This window comes from Notothenia rossii, assembly GCF_949606895.1.
Source record: "Notothenia rossii genome assembly, chromosome: 2".
In the NCBI taxonomy this organism is placed as follows: domain Eukaryota; kingdom Metazoa; phylum Chordata; class Actinopteri; order Perciformes; family Nototheniidae; genus Notothenia; species Notothenia rossii.
Window position 1 is genome coordinate 16,037,028 of NC_136904.1, and position 17,901 is coordinate 16,054,928.

The 17,901-nt window shown below is 43.8% G+C and overlaps 1 protein-coding gene across 2 annotated transcripts in view; it reads left to right on the forward strand.

Moving 5' to 3' along the window:
* The window catches only part of gse1b (Gse1 coiled-coil protein b), a 158,013-nt gene that overhangs the window by 70,066 nt on the left and 70,046 nt on the right, over positions 1–17,901 (forward strand). The window lies entirely within an intron of this gene.

Here is a 17,901-nt window from a genome sequence, read left to right on the forward strand (position 1 = left end):
CAGTGAATTAAACAAGCTCTTGTATCGTTGTGTTTCGCCAAAGGTATTGTTTTCTGTTGCACTGTGTTTTTCTGTGCGTGTGTATAGTGGGTTTGGGTGTGAATGTGTGCTTGCTTTAATTGAAATGACTGGTTGCCATGATAGCTTGTGCATAGCTGAAGCTTGTTCGTGTGTCTTGAAATCGGGCCGGAGGGGAAGGGAGAACAGTTAGGGAAGGAAATGGGGATGAAAAAGGAGAGAGGGATCTGTAAAGCAATGAGGGAGGTAGGAAGACAAGATGGCAATTACCCAATAGGATATGGAGAAGAGGCAGGGACCTAGATTCCAAAAGGATGGGTAGAGGTAAACATGAAGGTGGAGAGGGGGTGATGACTACAGGTGGTGTTAGCTAGCTGTCTTAGCATTGTGCAGCCGGAGGCAAGACTAATGGGCTAACAGACAGAGCTGACCGACAAGGACACGGACCAACTAACTAACTGACTGGTAGTGAGGCTGACAGACGTCCAGACGAATAGATGGACAGGCTGACAGCCAGAGAGCCAGCCTGGCAGACAGAGAGCTAGTGTCACCCCACACTGGGCGAACAGGAGGAGCGAGAAGGGTTCATATTCTGCAGGACAGGTGGCAGAGACATGCCACTGCTGCCACCTGGCACTCATACCCTCTGTCCTTTCCCCCCTTGTTCTTTCTCTGAGCCATAATATTGCTATCAGCTCTTGACCTGGTCTTCCTCCAGAGCCCCTGCTGCTATAGCAGACCCCTGTTTTTTTTTCCCAGTTTGACTTACTTTTAATAAAGAGAATCCCCTCTTCTGAAAGCTTCACCCTCCCTGTTGCGGGGTGAACAGGCGGGCAAAAGGCAGCATGGCAGCGATTACTCATTACCATCCTCCAACCATCCCCCGGCCCAGAGAGGCATGCAGGTAAACCCTCTGTCCTCAGAGGTCAAGGCCAGGGCTGTGAGCAGGTAGGGTGGGGGGGTCGGAGGGGGGAGCCACACCGGAGGCTAGACCCTGACTCCCCCAAGTGGCAGAGGCCACCTGCTCCCATTCCCCGCTTCACAGCCCTGTCTGCCCCGCTAGCACCGCGCAGGCTAATTAAACTCAGTGTGGCATATACACTCTTACTCCCACTCACACTGAGAGACACACACACACGCCAGCTTGCATCAACTGTGTGAATTCTAATAACACAAATAGGCACTCACACACAGAATAATACACCCACACTCTCTGGATGGGAAGATGAAGAAGTGAGGAATGCAAACATTTTATAACCCGGGAACAGAAACAGTTGTATTACACGCTAACACAAACACACACACACATACAGAGACAACATGCTGCCAACAGACTGTCCCACTTTAGAGTAGGAGTGTTCTATTTGGCGTCCACCCACAGCTCTCCTCCTCTCTCTGATCTCACTGCAGCATTTCTGCGGTCCCTCGACATGCCGGGGAGGACAAAGCTGTCACTGATGCTATAAAGACAAAGCCTTTGGTGACTTCATATGGATACCTGCTTTAGCGCGGACAAAGCTGTTCCCCTATCTCTGTCTTGTCTGTTATTGTTTCCATGTCATGTTAGAACCGGGCAATAGCGGGGTAACTCAGATTCTATAAGAAGGCATGCTTTGAGACCATTTTAAATGATTTGAAAACGTTTTTTCCCTTTTATAATACCGACTATGTTTACCTTAATGCATTTGGTTGTAGTTTTTAATAACATGTAAAGAAATAAAACCAAAGAAATACACATGTCACATCCTACACTCGCTCACTTAAAGTAACTGACTATATAGAAAGGTCTGTTTTTTAAGGTAAGCAAAACAATTTATTTCCACAGGGAGAAAAATGTTTAATGGATTACATTTGGAAACTTAAGTACGACTTAAGCCTTTTGCAAAAAGGGAATGAAGAGGGGACAAATATTTCTGGGGTAATGGCGAATGTTTGTGTGTGTGTGTGTGTGTGTGTGTGTGTGTGTGTGTGTGTGTGTGTGTGTGTGTGTGTGTGTGTGTGTGTGTGTGTGTGTGTGTGTGTGTGTGTGTGTGTGTGTGTGTGTGTGTGTGTGTGTGTGTGTGTGTGTGTGTGTGTGTGTGTGTGTGTGTGTGTGAGGCAGTGGCAGACAGACGCTGAGAAAAAGAGGAGGCGGTGAGGGACTTGAAGAGGTGTGACTGTTCCCTAAAATGATTTAAGGCCCAGCCCTTCAGACCCCCGCCGCTTCCAACATGCCACAGGGAGCTGTCCCATAATCCTCTGTTCCAGGTAAACAGCTTTCTTCCACCAAAAGCATGGACCCATCTCCTGCGCACCCACCATTCAAAATATCTCCTTTTGCGTGTGCCTTTTAAACCTCCTCCATTCTTAAAGCTCGGGGCCTCTTATCTGTAATGAAACTCGCTGACGCACAAACGCTGCTTTGTAATTGGTTCAAATTAGCCTGATGTGTGTTGATTTGTCGCTGATGAGGTGCTCAAACAAACACCAGGAATCAGTGTTTGTTTAGTCTGTTGCTGCAATCCATTTTTCAGGTTGTGTGGGAAATGAGGAATGCTTTTGCGGCTTAAGCATATCGCCATTACAATAACGTAAGTGTACAAGGTAATCAAATATAACCATGGAAACAATATTTAGCCAAGAATACACATATGTTCTCCTGATCAGGTACAAGGCCATACATGCTCTACCCTCCCTGTGTTGCCCTTGACTCCCGGTGTTAACCTGCTCAGCTGCTTGACGGGCGGAGCTGTTTTCCTCTTTCTCCGTGTTTAACAAAGTCTTTCAGCAGAGAGACTCCTCTGTTTACACTCCATCACAGACACTTAAACACTACTCCCTCGCCTCTGCCTTCCATCCCCTCTTTAATCTCTCCCTCCTCTCCTTTTCTTTTCTTTTCCTTTCTCTATCCACTCCATTTAGTCATTAGGCCGGCTCTCATCTGCATAAGCTTTCCGTTGTAGCACTCCATTGCACTGGGTTTCCAGCCCATGTGTATTAAATAAGCCTTCTTGTTGTGTCAGCCCCACAGCTTGCCCTGCCTCATCCTGCTATTTCCATGCTTTGCTCCTTCTCTCCTCGCCATCTCTGTTCTTCCCTGTCTCTGTGGTTGGCGTGCTGGCCCTTCCCCCTCTCTGCGTCTTCCTCTGTGGGGGTATTAAAGGCTGTTTCTGTTGGCTGTCACTCTTCATAAGTGGTGTCTTGCTCAATGTGTTCGCCCTGTTCCCTGTACGAGTGCACCTCAATGCCCCGGTGCGCGCTCTCTCTGCAGGCCCCACTCAGAATGGAAATGAAGGGAGTCTGTAATGAGTTCCACTCAGCCAGGGTCCACGACCCCGCCGCCATCAGCCAGCTTAGAGGAGAGAATCAGAGAGACAGAAAGAGGGTAGAGGGACGGGGGTCAGAGAGGGAGTGAAGAAGAGGCTCAAGGGAAAACACAGGTTTTCTTTTTCATTTTTTCTTTACATCCCCCCCTCTTTTAGTGCCTGGTTGCCAAGCTGCTACAATGTTAAGCTGGCCTTTCTTTCAGTCTATAGGGAACAGTGTGGGACCGTGACAGCGAGCAGGAGAGGAGAGGGGAACCATTTTGGAAAGGGGGAGAAGAGAGGTGTAGAAAAAGGACGACAGAGCAAAGCGAAGGACAGCATAGATGATAGGATTACATAAAGAACAAAGACTGTACTGTATTTTTAGCAGATCTTAATGGGTGGTGAGAAAAGATGACGGCGACAATGACGACAGCCGCAGCCTCCATAATTAATATCACTCCACTTTCTGGCTGCTCATCCTTCGGTAAAACATTGCTTCTGCTCTATCACCAGGGAAGGATGCAGCTTTGAGCTTCATGTAATATGATCCTTTGAAGAAAACACTTTAAAGATTGAATGAAAATAATTGGTTGTGAGTCTAGGTCCCAGCCTTGTGCTCTGACGCATAAGGAGCATGTTGTCCTTACTTTTGTAACAGCCAGGATGTTGACATGCGCGCAATGAGTTGGGTACGTTCAAACCAACAACTGGAATATGGATTTTATGAACTCAATCGTAATAAAAACATTTCTGAAAAATATACAGCCTTTTCCGAGCCAGCATGCACAACATGACCCTGAAACTGAAGCAGCTGCATGGAATTCAGACATCATTCATTTATTTTCTTTTTTTATATTCATTACACCTGTACTTCTCCTCCTGCGACATGTACAGATGAAAGATTATTATGAATACATTGGTCTATAACATTACTAAAGGTCTTTGTTTGTTTAACTCTGTTTCCATAAATACATTTTTTCTCATAAAAGTAAGGTGTACAAACCTGCCTTTTGATGTGTGAGCATGGGTGTGTGTGTGAGCATGGGTGTGTGTGTGAGCATGGGTGTGTGTGTGAGCATGTGTGTGTGTGTGTGTGTGTGTGTGTGTGTGTGTGTGTGTGTGTGTGTGTGTGTGTGAGCATGTGTGTGTGTGTGTGTGTGAGAGCATTGGTGTCTGTGTGTGTGTGAGCATGGGTGTGTGTGTGAGCATGTGTGTGTGTGTGTGTGTGTGAGCATGTGTGTGTGTGTGTGTGTGTGTGTGTGTGTGTGTGTGTGTGTGTGTGTGTGAGAGCATTGGTGTCTGTGTGTGTGTGAGCATGTGTGTGTGTGTGGAGAGAGTGAGAGTTGTCTCTGTAAGGCTGTGATAGATGTGAGTCAGCTGATAAGGAGACCTGGGGTTGAAGCAGTCAAACAGTGCACAGATACAGAGGCTCGATCTTTCCTATCTATTCCTGTGTGTGAGTGTGTCTGTGTGTGTATATCTAGCAGGTCTGTTGTACACACGACTGTCTGTTCGGAGGCAGATGCCTCACTGGGAGTGAAGCCCAGGAATTGTGTGTGTGTGTGTGTGTGTGTGTGTGTGTGTGTCGGTGAAAGAGGGTAATGGCTGACTCTACACGGCCTCTGACCCTGCTGGGCAGCACAAGTCCTCCTCTGTTTCTCCTCACACTGATTAGAGGGTCAGAGCTGCATCACACACACACACACACGCACATACACACACACACACAGTGCGCCTCTTTTGGCTCTGCCGTCAGCACAATAGAGAAGGAGAAAGAGGACATTCAGTAACGCTGAGATAGAGAGAGAGAGAGAGAGGTGGGGTCAAACTGAGAAGAGGGGAGAGAGAGAGTGGAGAGATGTGAAGTGAAGCACATAAAGAGAACAGCGGCACAACATGGATTTGCACAGATAAGAGAGAAAATGGCTAGCACAGGATATGGGCTTGGAAAAGACAGATATGCTCAAACAAAGATAAAAGAGAGGCGGGTGAGATATATACCTGGTTATTAGAGGCAAAGGGAGCAAAGGATCAAAAGCAAGGATGGGTGGAGTAAGAGTAATAGAGAGTTTTTTTCTTGCTTTGTCCTTTCCTTTCTTTCCTCTTGCTCTTTAAGGATGAATCATTCAGCAATTTCTGTTGAAGCACGACTTTACCCTCTACCTACATGCCACCTCTCCTTCTTTATGTCTCACACGCCCCCTCTCCTTCATATCTCTTCATCTGAAATGAAAAGGAGAAGCAGCAGGGTGTTTGCACATCAACTGGATGCCTCGGTTCGGATGAAAACACAATGTCTGAAAGCAAGGTGTGTGTGAGACACTGTTTTAGCCCGTGGGGCAGATTTCCTGACATTTGACTAAAGGCTTGAGTGTCTGCGGGCCACTTTTTGTATGCATCGCTGTCTGTGTGTGCACAAGTGTGTGCGTGTGCATGGAGGTGCATGTGGCACTGACCCATGTAAAGAGACAGTATGTGTGGGGCATACATAATGGATGCTCTGCCTGCCGTGCACAGCGCCGTGAGGGATTCCCAGCTTAACAAGCCTGCCTGAGTGTGTGTGACAGAGAGAGGCAGATATAAAGAGCAAGAACGGGAACGGGACTGTGCAACAACCATGACTGATCCTGAAGAACGTAGCCATGAGGGAAACTCAGTGCCACCCCATCATCTTCTTCCACCAGTATTAACCTTTTCTAATTTCCTTCTTCTGTAAACTGTATCTCTTAAGCTATAGTTTCTCTGTTCATTTGTGATAGCACGTGCGTTCACACACAAACATAAACATCCAGTTCCTCTCTAGGCCCCAAACATTGTGTGCCATCCTGAATGTAACACACAGTTCCTCTGTGCTGCTGCTCTCCGAACACAAAGACAAAGAGACAGAGAAAGGTGGACAGGAGGTCACCAATTAAGAAGGATGAATGCCTGCGACACAGAAATCAGGTTTTCCAACACTGTTGTCATGATGAAAGCATGTTAGTGTACTTCCCAGGTGGAGCAGGTTCAAAGTTCAAAGGTCAGATTGTTGTGTAACCAGAGAGGGATGGAAGAATCTCCGTCCTGGGATATTGTAAGGCCTTCGTACTTTGGACTGTAAATGTTCTGGTTGCTTGCATTTCAGACAAATGTGAAAACAGAAGTTCAAGTTGGTTCTCTTATGACAGTTTGATGGCTAAGGCTTGTGAAGGATTTAAAGAAATCTTCCACTTCCACTCTACCGGGACCCAAAGAAGCATAAAGCAAGCAAACTGTTTACGGCAGTGTTAAAAAGACCAAGGTCAAAGACTTTCGTCAGACAATGGGAAGTAAATGGGAGTTACTACCAATACACAATTTGAGACAAATACATACATTAATCAACAATATTTTTTAAATTATAATTCAAATCAGGAAGGACTGAAAAAAAAAGACTTCTGTTTGTGGATTACTGCCTAAACCTGCATTCAAATGTATGCTTTTAACAATATGACAGATTGATCTTCATGTTTTAAATGAACAAGTTAGTGAACATAGTTAACACATTACCAAACAAATACTGTATTTACAAGTCTATTGGAAAACAACCTTGATCGAAAAAGGAACTCCTGCTTGCTTACTAATTTATTAAAGTGACCCTTTTGATCTTTACACATTAACGACAGTTTTTAAATGGCAGGTAATTCACAAGTGGCACCCAGAAGACAACAGAAGACTCACAAACATGGACACTAATTCAAATGCTATGAATTTGCATGTAAGTAAAGCTGCTTAACCAAACTGTATCAATCACCAGGTCTATCTGAATGTAATGTTATGAAGAAGCAGACTTGACTGAAGTACTTTACAGAGGTCTGTTTTTGAGTAAGGATATTGAATATTTTAGATTTACTGAGATAAAGTTGTTCAGACATTCCTACAGCAACATCCAGTCTTAATACACAGAACAGGATGTCAGCTCTATCTTGGGCTGAGAGCGGGGCAGGGGGCAGAGCCCAGAGGTGTCAAAGTGTCGGGGCCCCGCCGCCACCGGGGGACGCAGAGTACACTTGGCAAAGAGAGGGGGGGCTGTTATAACTTCAGACAGCGAGGTTAAAGGAATTCTTCATCCTTATTCTCCTCTCCTCGTCTGTAAATAAAAAGAGAAGAACGCATTAGAAAGTTGGAGGGAGAACCGAGCCCCCCTGGATTGGTGGTTGAGTGGGACTCATGCGGGGGGGGGGGTTCTCTTTTGTAATAGCTGGGTCAGCGGGATCCCTGCCGTTCAGCTTTTAAAAGAGGCCCCAATTAAATGACTTCGCAGAGCAAGCTAGCTGAAACTCTGTGTCTGTGTGTGTGTGTGTGTGTGTGTGTGTGTGTGTGTGTGTGTGTGTGTGTGTGTGTGTGTGTGTGTGTGTGTGTGTGTGTGTGTGTGTGTGTGTGTGTGTGTGTGTGTGTGTGTGTGTGTGTGTGTGTGTGTGTGTGTGTGTGTGTGTGTGTGTGTGTGTGTGGTTGCTGATGCATTTCGGAATGTAGGCCTGACAAGTGTGTGTAATTCTTCCTGTGCACACACGCTCACTTTTGTGGTACCGGGAGTGACTAGGTATTTGAAGTGTCGCCATGGTGCTGTAATTAGCGAGCAGAGGTTAAAGGTCGGCTACAATTCTCCTGGCCCGGGACAGGACCCCTCTCAAGAGGCGGAGGGGTCGTGGCAGGGAGAAAGGAGAAGGGAGTGCTTTACAGAGCAAAGACGAAGCACACAGCTAAAGGAGGCTCCTGACTGAAACAGGAGAGAAAAGAAAAGCCATTAAGCAGTGTTAGTTTTGTAACGGTTATCCTTCCCGCTCTCCCCCCACTGGCATATGTCGACATGTTTATTGTCAAATAGTGTGTGTGTGTAGGAGTGTGTGTGTATGTGCAGGAAAGGTTGGAGTCTGAGTGTAGGATATGAATTTAAATGTCTCAGTTGGAAAGCTTGTGACACTCCTTAATCTTGAAGTAGCTTTAATCTTTGAGAAAGAGAAAGAGATTGATTTGAGGGTAAAATGAAGGTAAAAGCAAATAGTGCTGGAGTTAATGCATGCACGGGGGGGATGAACTATTAGAGATTAGAGGAAAGGAAAGAGAAGAGAAACAGAGGAGGCGATAGCGGGATGTATAGAAAGACATTAAAAGTAAGTAACTGCTGCAGTTTTGAGAGATAAAGGTAAAACACCCCAGTAAGGTACAACCAGTCCATCTGCTAACCTGTCTCTCTGTAGGCTCTTCTTGTCTGTTGGAGTATATCACGACTCTGTAAGAACACTGTCCTCTGCCGCCATGTTTCGCTTAACGCCGGGCTCTCCACCCTGCTGCTGTGCATGAGTGTGGAAGTGGCGTATGAATTAGTAAAGCCACAAAACAAGCTCCCTCCATCTCATAAAACCCCCTGTAGATGTCCTGTCCGATCTAGCTCCGTTGAGGAATGGTATTAGGACCCTTTCTGTTCTGCTCTCTCCCAGGAAAAGCACTCTCATTATCAAAGTATAATGTCTCCAGAGGGAGGGGATGACAGTTGTTCTTGTCAGTTTGTCAGTTTGAGTTGAATAGAAAAGCAGGCCTGTTTATAATTAGAAGCGCAATACAAAAAGTATCATTCAGGCTCACATCTACATGCCTGCCCACACAAACAGCACACACGTGCAAATGGATGCACAGTATGGAGAATACCGTGTTTTGTATTTAAAGGTGGGCAAAACATAATTTAAAAAAGAGGCAGTATATATCTGTAGTGTACGGTTTGTGTAAATATAAATGTCTTTAATTGGGCTTTGTAATGTAGAGTAACAGATATGAGTGCTGATTGGGCTGGCAGAATGTGTGGGTGGCTAATGCAGAGACAGTCTGTTGTTGAAGACATGAGGCCTCTCTTGTAGTTGGCATATGGTGGTCAACTACACATGCTGAAAAATCTGCCGGTGACATGTGTGAGAGGGGATGCACGTCTCCGTATGGGGCGAGATGCGTGCCACCAAATCACTGAATTTGAATTATGTTAAATTGTCATCGGGGAAGTACACATTTGGACCTGAAAATACATTTTTGGAAAGTATTTTGAATATGGAGAAATATTCAATTGTTTCAAGATTACAGTTAATCCATCTGATGTTAAAATAGCAAACAACACAGATGCGCAAAACCCTTTAAAGCTTTAAGATTAATTTTATGAAATTAAAATTACAATCATTAATTATCAACGCCTGAATTAAAATCTGGTTTAGTCTTTTAATCTAATGTGCTTTGTGCTACTGTGCATGTCACAGTTCTTTATAGGGGATTTTGAGTCTATATTGCTTAGTACACACAGCATTACTTCAAATGATTGTCTGTTGCACTAAGTGACTACTACAGACATTGATTCATATTTGATTGAAAATAGAAATTAATTGTGTATTGTGCAAGAGGTAACTCAAGTATTGTAGTGCATTTGACATTATACTCACCATTAAGTTGATTTGCTTTTTTAATGATTCTGAATTATCTTGAAGTCTACTTGATTTTTATTATGAAGCTTTACACTACAGCTGTGACTTGAATGATACGGACAGAAATGCATTTCTTATACAGCATGTACCACTGGTGCTGTATGAATGCCAAACTGGTGAGATGTTATATGTGTTTTTAAGGCATAATATTTACATAACATGGGACGGTAATGACAAATGATATTTGGATTCAGGAGAGCCTGGAGTTCCTTTAAGCTGATATTATGGTATTTGCATTTGTGTATCAAAGGCACTGTAGATTGCATTGAGTTGATTTCAGGTTATTTGGCAGGTCCCTGCCTCTTCAAGTGGTTTGTTTAGGATTAGAATACAAGTTTAGATAAGAGTTCAGCATGCAGTGGTCCTCACAAGAACCTTAAGACAAGCATGTGTGTAGGCCTGTTATCTTCATGTGTGCACTGTGCTCTACATTGAGGCAGTGCGACTGTTATCTCTGTGCCAACTGGCAGCGAGCCCCTGGCAGCGGGCTGGCGTTCGCGTGCCCGCTCAACTCCCACCACCTGTCTGGGCCCTGGAAGAGTCACCGGGCCCCCGCGTGGAGGGCCTCCTCGACGGGTGGGGGGGCGATGTGTTTGCATGTGTGGGTCGTGTGCTGAGTGAGTATAATATGTGGGGTTGGGGGGCAGTTGTAGCCTGGGAGGAGGGGAAGGCACGGAGAGCAGGAAGCAAGTTGGGTCAGATCTCTGCTACAGGAAGGGGTTGCTGCGGCGACGGTCAGGTTGTGATGGCCTTAGCCTAGTCTGAGCGCTGTACCTCCAAGAGCCAATGAAAATCTGCCTCTCCTTCCCTCGGTCCATCTGTCTGTCTGCCTGTCCATCTGCATCCTGAATTAGTGTCTCTGTCTTTTTGACTGTGTTTCCCTTTACAAGCCCACAGGATGCCAGGAGGAGAGAGGGAGGGAAACACACAGCTCCTCCCTCTCTGTTCTCTTCAGCAAATCAGTTGAAGAAATAAACCACACGTCATCTAGCTACCAACTGCTTCCTAATTTCTCCTGTTGGTGTTGGTCAGAGTATTTCTCAAGAGATGAGGAGACAGCAGAGGAAGAGGAATGTTAAAGGCTGGGAACAGTGCGTTTCATGGCTGCTGTGCGGGAGTAGTGGGTTTTCAGAAAACCCTTGTACTCCCTTTCAGCGAGGGATTGTGTGAACATACACTCGCTCAATAATTTAACCACAGCAAAGAGTGGTTCTGATTAAATAATGAAGGAGCTTGGCTGATGATCAAGATCGTGTGTGTGTGCAAGTGTGTATGTGTTAGTGTGTATTCGTACGGTGCTGCATCCACATGCTTACTTGCTTGTAGACGGCACCACAGCCCATAATAACTACAATCAGGGCCAAGCTCACGCTATCTCATGGAAAGAAAAGTGTTAAAAATCACTTCATAGCCTACAGTACGGTGATCTACAGCTACAAAGCCGAGAACTCCTCAGTGGAGCATACTCACCGGGAGCATGGAGATGCAATCAGCAAGGACAATCAGGGAAGCCAGAAACACCTCGTTTTCCTTAAGTGTTGATTATTTCCGGCTCCAAAATAAAATATGATTCAAAATAAAAAGGCCTGACGGCTCGGATTGACGCACCTCATGCAAGCCTGCGTCATTCTCTAACCTTGTGCCTCACTTCTTTTGAAGTTTGGAGCTTTTCCGTCTTTTGTAGCTTCTCAAAACACTTCACAAATAGCATGTAAAGCTCTCAGAAGAAAGGACTGCACCGAATAGTGTTCATGTTGCCGGTGGTTCAGGTGCAGGTTTCCATGCCGGCGGGGTGAAGGGTCAGAGGCTATTTAAGCCTGTTGCTGTCTCTGGGTTGTAGATGGTAATGAATGTCTTTAGACTGCATGTTTAGGGGCTTTAGAGGCTGCAGCTTGACCTTTGTGCCCTATTGACCTGAAGGATCCATGCAGGAGGCCACAGGCCGTCACCAGAGCATGGCCTCTGACCTCAGATCAGCAGGGGGCAAGGGTCAGAGGTAATTCTTATTGGATGATGACTGTGTGGTCATGTTGGTGCCATTGTTTTTGTAAATAATGAAACATTCAGGACCGAGTTAATTGCCTTTCATTTTGACTGAGGATGTTGCTCCAAATTTGGATCCAAGCCCTTCATCACAGAACGTAGGACACTTGACGTCTACTGATTGTGCTACTGAGCCATTATTTACATGTCCTCAAGTATCACAGCTGCATACATAAAATACAGCCTACATGTTCAAAAATAAGGATCTTAAATGAATTGGCTGAAATGGATCAATTGGGCCATTTCTGGCTCAAATTATTATCCTGCGCATCATCGCAAGACATTTTTAATGTTGAGCTTCACAAACTAAATCTAATTTGTTTGTGATTTGTATTGATAAATAAGGTTGCTACAGATTTTTTCTACCGTCTTTCCTCTTCCCCATCCTTTTCATTCTGCCAACGACCCCGCTGCTCACTTCTTGCATCTAATCTCAAATCTTCACAAACCACTACACAAAGCCAGTGGCGCACAATTTCCTCTGTTACACCACACCAAACAGAGTCTCACAATGCCAAGCCCACATACGCTCGCGTGCAAAATCACTTCTGTATCTGCACCTCGGACCGACCCAGTGTGCGTGGACTTGGGCATGTGTGAATGTGTGTTAGTGTAGATATCATTGAGGAGGATTTGAGAAGGGGTGGGGTGGGGGGCGTAATGCAGTGGAGCTGTTTTTCCCATAATGCAGGCTATCCTTCATGTCTTATCTGAGGCGGCTATTGTCTGGAGCCAGTGGAGGCTGGAGTGTGCGATTCATGGCCTAGACCTTGGCTTTGTGAGAGCAGACATCAATAACCTTTCCCTGTAGCACCCCAGCATATGTGTGTGTGTGGGTGGGTGTGTGTATGTGTGCGCATGAGAGTGAAAGAGTACAAAGATCAAAGGTTAAAGTAAGCTAGGTGACAATGATTCAATAAGGACAAAGGAAAGGATGGAGGTTGGTATTAGATGACCCTCAGCAGTGATCTTTAACCCTGACATGCACTGACTCATCACCTTTACACAGATGTGACATTAATACACACAATCTGTGTGCGTCTTACCAATAGTATCTTGTACTTGAACACAACACTACTGCATTTTACATGCATTTATTAGGCAAAACACCGGTGAGACACAACAAGAGTCTGTGTTGTGTATTATAATATTGATTTATGTTGTGCCTCGGCTCAATTAGATGGATTTCTAAAAAGGTTTTTGCAGTGCGCAGGATGAAATCAATGTGAAGGTAGGATGACTTAAGGTAGTGATGTGTTAAAAAGGACACACCTTAATAAAAGCTCGTAAACAACAACAAAAGTCAACCACCTCCAAAACACTATACATCAACTCTTCTTGTTGTCAGCTGTCTCCAGCCACAGTAAATTAAATTATCTTTCTCTTTGAAGCACTCGCAACTTTTCTTAAAGTTATCGCAAAGTGAACTAAATGTGGTCAATCACTGCATGTCTTAAATCGTTTAAGATACATTCTGTTTGAATATCAAATTGATATTGATATTGGGAAGTCTGTAAAGGATAAATATTGCTTAATGTACTGACGGCTCATAAAGTTACCTCTGTGTAAGTAGATCTACTCTGGCTGCTTTCAAACAAACACAAAGGAAGATGCAGATGAGCAGGCTCAGCTGCTGCGCTGGTATTACACAAACAGAATTGTCATGCCGAGTTGTTCATTATTATTTTTGAATGGCTCCAACAATCAAAAAAGTGCACAGCTAAAACCACAACAAAAGCATGACACCTTGTATTTTGGGTTTGTTTGTTCTGTTGGAACCGAGTATAATGAAAAGGCAGGGCATTGAGAACACAGAGAAAGCACAAATAATTGTGTAGTGACACATGGTAAGTGTAGTGACTGTGTTTCAGTTCTGTTTGGATTGTCAGGAATATAACAAAGAAGAGAAGAAGATATAGTAAGGAAGCGAAAAAAGATAGATTACATTGGAGTGAAAAACCAGTAGGGATGAGAGGCTCGGGATCCGTAGCTAATCATTGTTTATAAAGACATTTCTTGCTTTTTCTGTTGTCTGTAATCTAACTTTGAGTTGTTATAATACGTTACATATACTTGCTTGTTGCTACCTACATTTTCCATTTCTCTGAAAACACAATTTGAAAATGTCGAGCCTGCGTTTGAAAGTAGAGTGATAAAAACATTATTGTAGGACATGATTCAGGGATGAACACATAGAATATGTTGCAATAGTGTTGTACTGAACACACTACTCAGATACACGCTGTTTTGAATCGAGTGGTGTGTACACACCATAGACTGTATATATACTGTAAACACACTAGTGTTTTTGTACCTGGTGCATTCAACTGAATGAAAACCTGAATTGCTTATTTAGTTTGACATTGGAAATGCAGGCCTTAGTGCTGTAAAATCTGTGAACAAATTCAACTTCTCTAAAGTGTAATCAAATATACTGTAAAGTGGCCTTTATAATTAGCTCTGAGATTTTATTTAGTATTTTAAAATGAATGTTTCTCTTCGTCAGACGGTCCAAGGACAATATTAACACTACTTTTATAGATTTTCTCTTAAACAGTTGTATTGATTGTTTTATTACACTAACGGTCAGAAAACCTGAGAGGTTTATCTAGTGCTTATTACAGGGTTCTTACGGTCATTAAAAACCTGGAAAAGTCATGGAAATTCAAAATGCAAATTCCAGGCCCTGAAAAAGTTATGGAAAACAATATTTTCCCCAAAGTTTTGGAAAAGTCATGGAAATGTAACTAAAGTTTCATCAAATATAATTTATATTTTAGCTAATCGCCAAAATAGTAATACTATAATGATAATAAATACTGTATCGTATAGCAATGAAACACAAAATGGCATTTCACTGACGAGGTATTTTGCTGGTGAGAGATTTTAGTTGCTTTAGCGTGTAGAAGCTAGTAAGCCTACTATTTGATTTGTTTTAGATAGGCACAACATGTTTCAGACCTTATTTTCCTGTTCCATGTTAAAATAAACCATTTTCAGTGGTACCGGTGAGGAAGAGTCATTTTTTTGGTCATGGAAAATTAGGTAAAGGTCCTGCAGAAGTCATGGAGAAGTCATTGAAAATCATTGGTGAAAGAGTGTATGAACCCTGTTGTTACTAATGTTTCACCAACACATTTCCTTCATTCACATTCATTGGGCAAAGCAACTTGCCCTACCCCAATCAAGTTCTTTCTTGACATTTGTCATTAGTTTAAAAAATGTCTTAACCAAAAAATGCGTTACTTACATTATTTTTATGATTATGATTGGTATACAAATAGTTGATCATTATGTAAATTTGTTTAGCATAAGGCAGGTTCACACCGCAGTACTTTTCCCGCTTTAGTTCCGATATAGTTCCGAAATGTTGCGTTCACACCAAAAAGAGCGGGAACTAAAATGAGTTCATCAGAACCTTTTTTGCCCCCTTTTCCGTCCCTGCTAGAGAGCAGGTACTTTCGTCTCACTAATTGTTTTGATAAGAACCTTTCTTTTGCTCTCCCTAACCTACAGTACATGTACAGTATTTTCTTCCTAGACTTCCCTGCCTCTCTCTCTCTCTCTCTCTCTCTCTCTCTCTCTCTCTCTCTCTCTCTTCTTTTTCTTCTTATTTCTACATTTTGCTGACAATAACGTAAAGTTATAGGCTATATAATTTAGGTATTTCAAGTTTTGACATGGTTCCAGATGTGTTAGACCACATACTATCCATGAAATGTAGTCACTTACTCACTCAGGCATCGCTTCATTCACTAAAGATGTGCTTATCTGCCTCTAGTGTCCGGTAGCCAGCGTTGCTGAATAAACCAAAACATTTTATTTTAAAATGATTAAAACGGAGGAAATAATGTAATTACATCAATTATATCTTACATAATTGTAAACAAAGTCTGAGATAAAACAACTTGCTGCTAATGTTTATAAATATGGTTCATATCTCAGCAGATGATTTAGAAAGACTTAGATAGGGTTAGTGTGAAGTTGAGCTTTTTATTCACAAATCCATTAACTTGTGTCTCCTTGTCTTTTTTTCTGGTACTAATCAGTAAAATATACATTTATCCTTCTGTTTCGTTCACGCTGCGGCCTCCTCTTACTTCTAACCTTTCTCTATGTGTGTGAGAGACAAAGAGAAGGAGTTGTCTCAGTTGAGCAGTACTCAACCTTCTGCCCTATTAATTAGCTCAGTAAATGCTGTTGAGATTACAGCAGGGGGAGTGAAGCATGTAAGTCAGTGAGGGATAAAGCAGGAAGGAGAGAGAGAAAAAGACAGAGAGAGAATCTGAGGACATGTCCATATGCACGGTAGTCTCTGCAAACCAGTCAAACACTTTTATTTGAGATAGATACCTTCTGATTAGAGGGTGTGTTGCTGGAGAAGGGGGTTAGTGGGAAAACATGAGAATAAAGGAGAGAAATAAGAGCCCAGAAAATTGAGAGTTGAGCATAGAAAACACAAACATTATGTTTCTTCACAGTCTTTCCTTCTTTTCTCCTATTTACCCATGTCTCTCTCTCTTTCCCTATGTCTTCCGTATATCTTCATATTTCTGATTGAAGTGCATGAAATTGAGCCACCTTCATACAAAGGACATTTAAAAAGAGACAAAAGATAGAGAGACGAACACAAACAGTATGGTGACAATGTATTTCCATTGTGTTGTAGACTGTATTGGTTAATACTGAGGGTAGAAGCAGCCTGGTGTCAAATTCAGCCCTGGGAATGTGAGTGCTTTGATATCGGGATCAATGCAAAATCACTGGGAATGTCACTGGTTATCACCATCTCATTTCAGAAGTTTCCCTTTCTTAGATTTTACTTTATATATTTTGAAACCACTAACAGCTGTCACCCAAAATAGTCCCGTTAAATCACATTGATGTGATGTCGTCAGAAATAGTCCTATGTGATATACTGTAAGTTTAACGTTGTTTCGGTTCCTGTTGCTCTTGGCACAGAGCACAAATCGCCCTTGCTCCCTCTCCAACCTTCCCCCACTGAGCTCCTTCTCCTCATACCTGCCATTATGTGCAGCTGAGGTGCCTCTAATGGCCCGTGGCGCTCCTTTCGACCACCTCTCCCCTTTCATTTTCTCATAACAAGCCCCCTGCCCTCTCTCACTGGAGCTCAGACAAGATTATCCCTCCGTTATACCACCTTCAACACCGTCCCACACTTCCTGGCGGTGCTCAGGCATGAACCCACGGCGGCAGGAAATGGGCCTTTGCTACAGTCATTTCTCTCTCTCTCTCTCTCTCTCTCTCTCTCTCTCTCTCTCTCTCTCTCTCACCCTCTTTTTTCTGTGCCTCTCTATGGCTGTAGTTGCTCCCTTCCAACTCACACACTTGGAACAGGTCACAGCTCATTTCAAGCACCTCGAGTGTAGTGAGGCAATTACTCTCCCTTCTGGTCACCTCCAGCGCTCTGCCTCTGCTCCCTGCTCCACTCTGGCCCTGCTCTGTTATCCCCATTCTTCACACAGTGGGAGTCATCACTCTGCTGGTAGTGTCGACTCACATCTCTATACTGTTGGTGTGCAACAGGCCTATAGGAAATCATCTTCTTCCTGCTGTCGGTCCGCAGTGGTACTATCAGCACATCAAGAGGCCACGGTGTTAGTTATCTGTCGCAGCAGAGGAGACAGGCAGCTGGGGTCGGGACCGCGTAACGTATCGCCTAAGTGTGTGTTCATCTCGGACTGGCTCGTCGAATGAGAGGAGCCATCCGTCATCCATCTCCACGCTCGGTTAGTTTCCCCCTCATCACGGTGCCTCCCCGCTCTGCCCCTCATCATAAGCCTGACACCAACAGAGAGCAATGTGTGTGTGTGTGTGTCTGAGTGTCTTTCTTCTTCTGTTTGTGTGTGTGTCTGATTTGTGGCAAGTATGGTCTTAAGCAAGAGCTAGTAATAAATTCAGTGACATCACAGCAGGAGGGGAAATCGAAGTGTTGCAGCGCTTACTCATAACCCCTTCATCCTGCTACTCTGTGCTGTAGTTATTATATCTCACACACACACACACACACACACACACACACACACACACACACACACACACACACACAC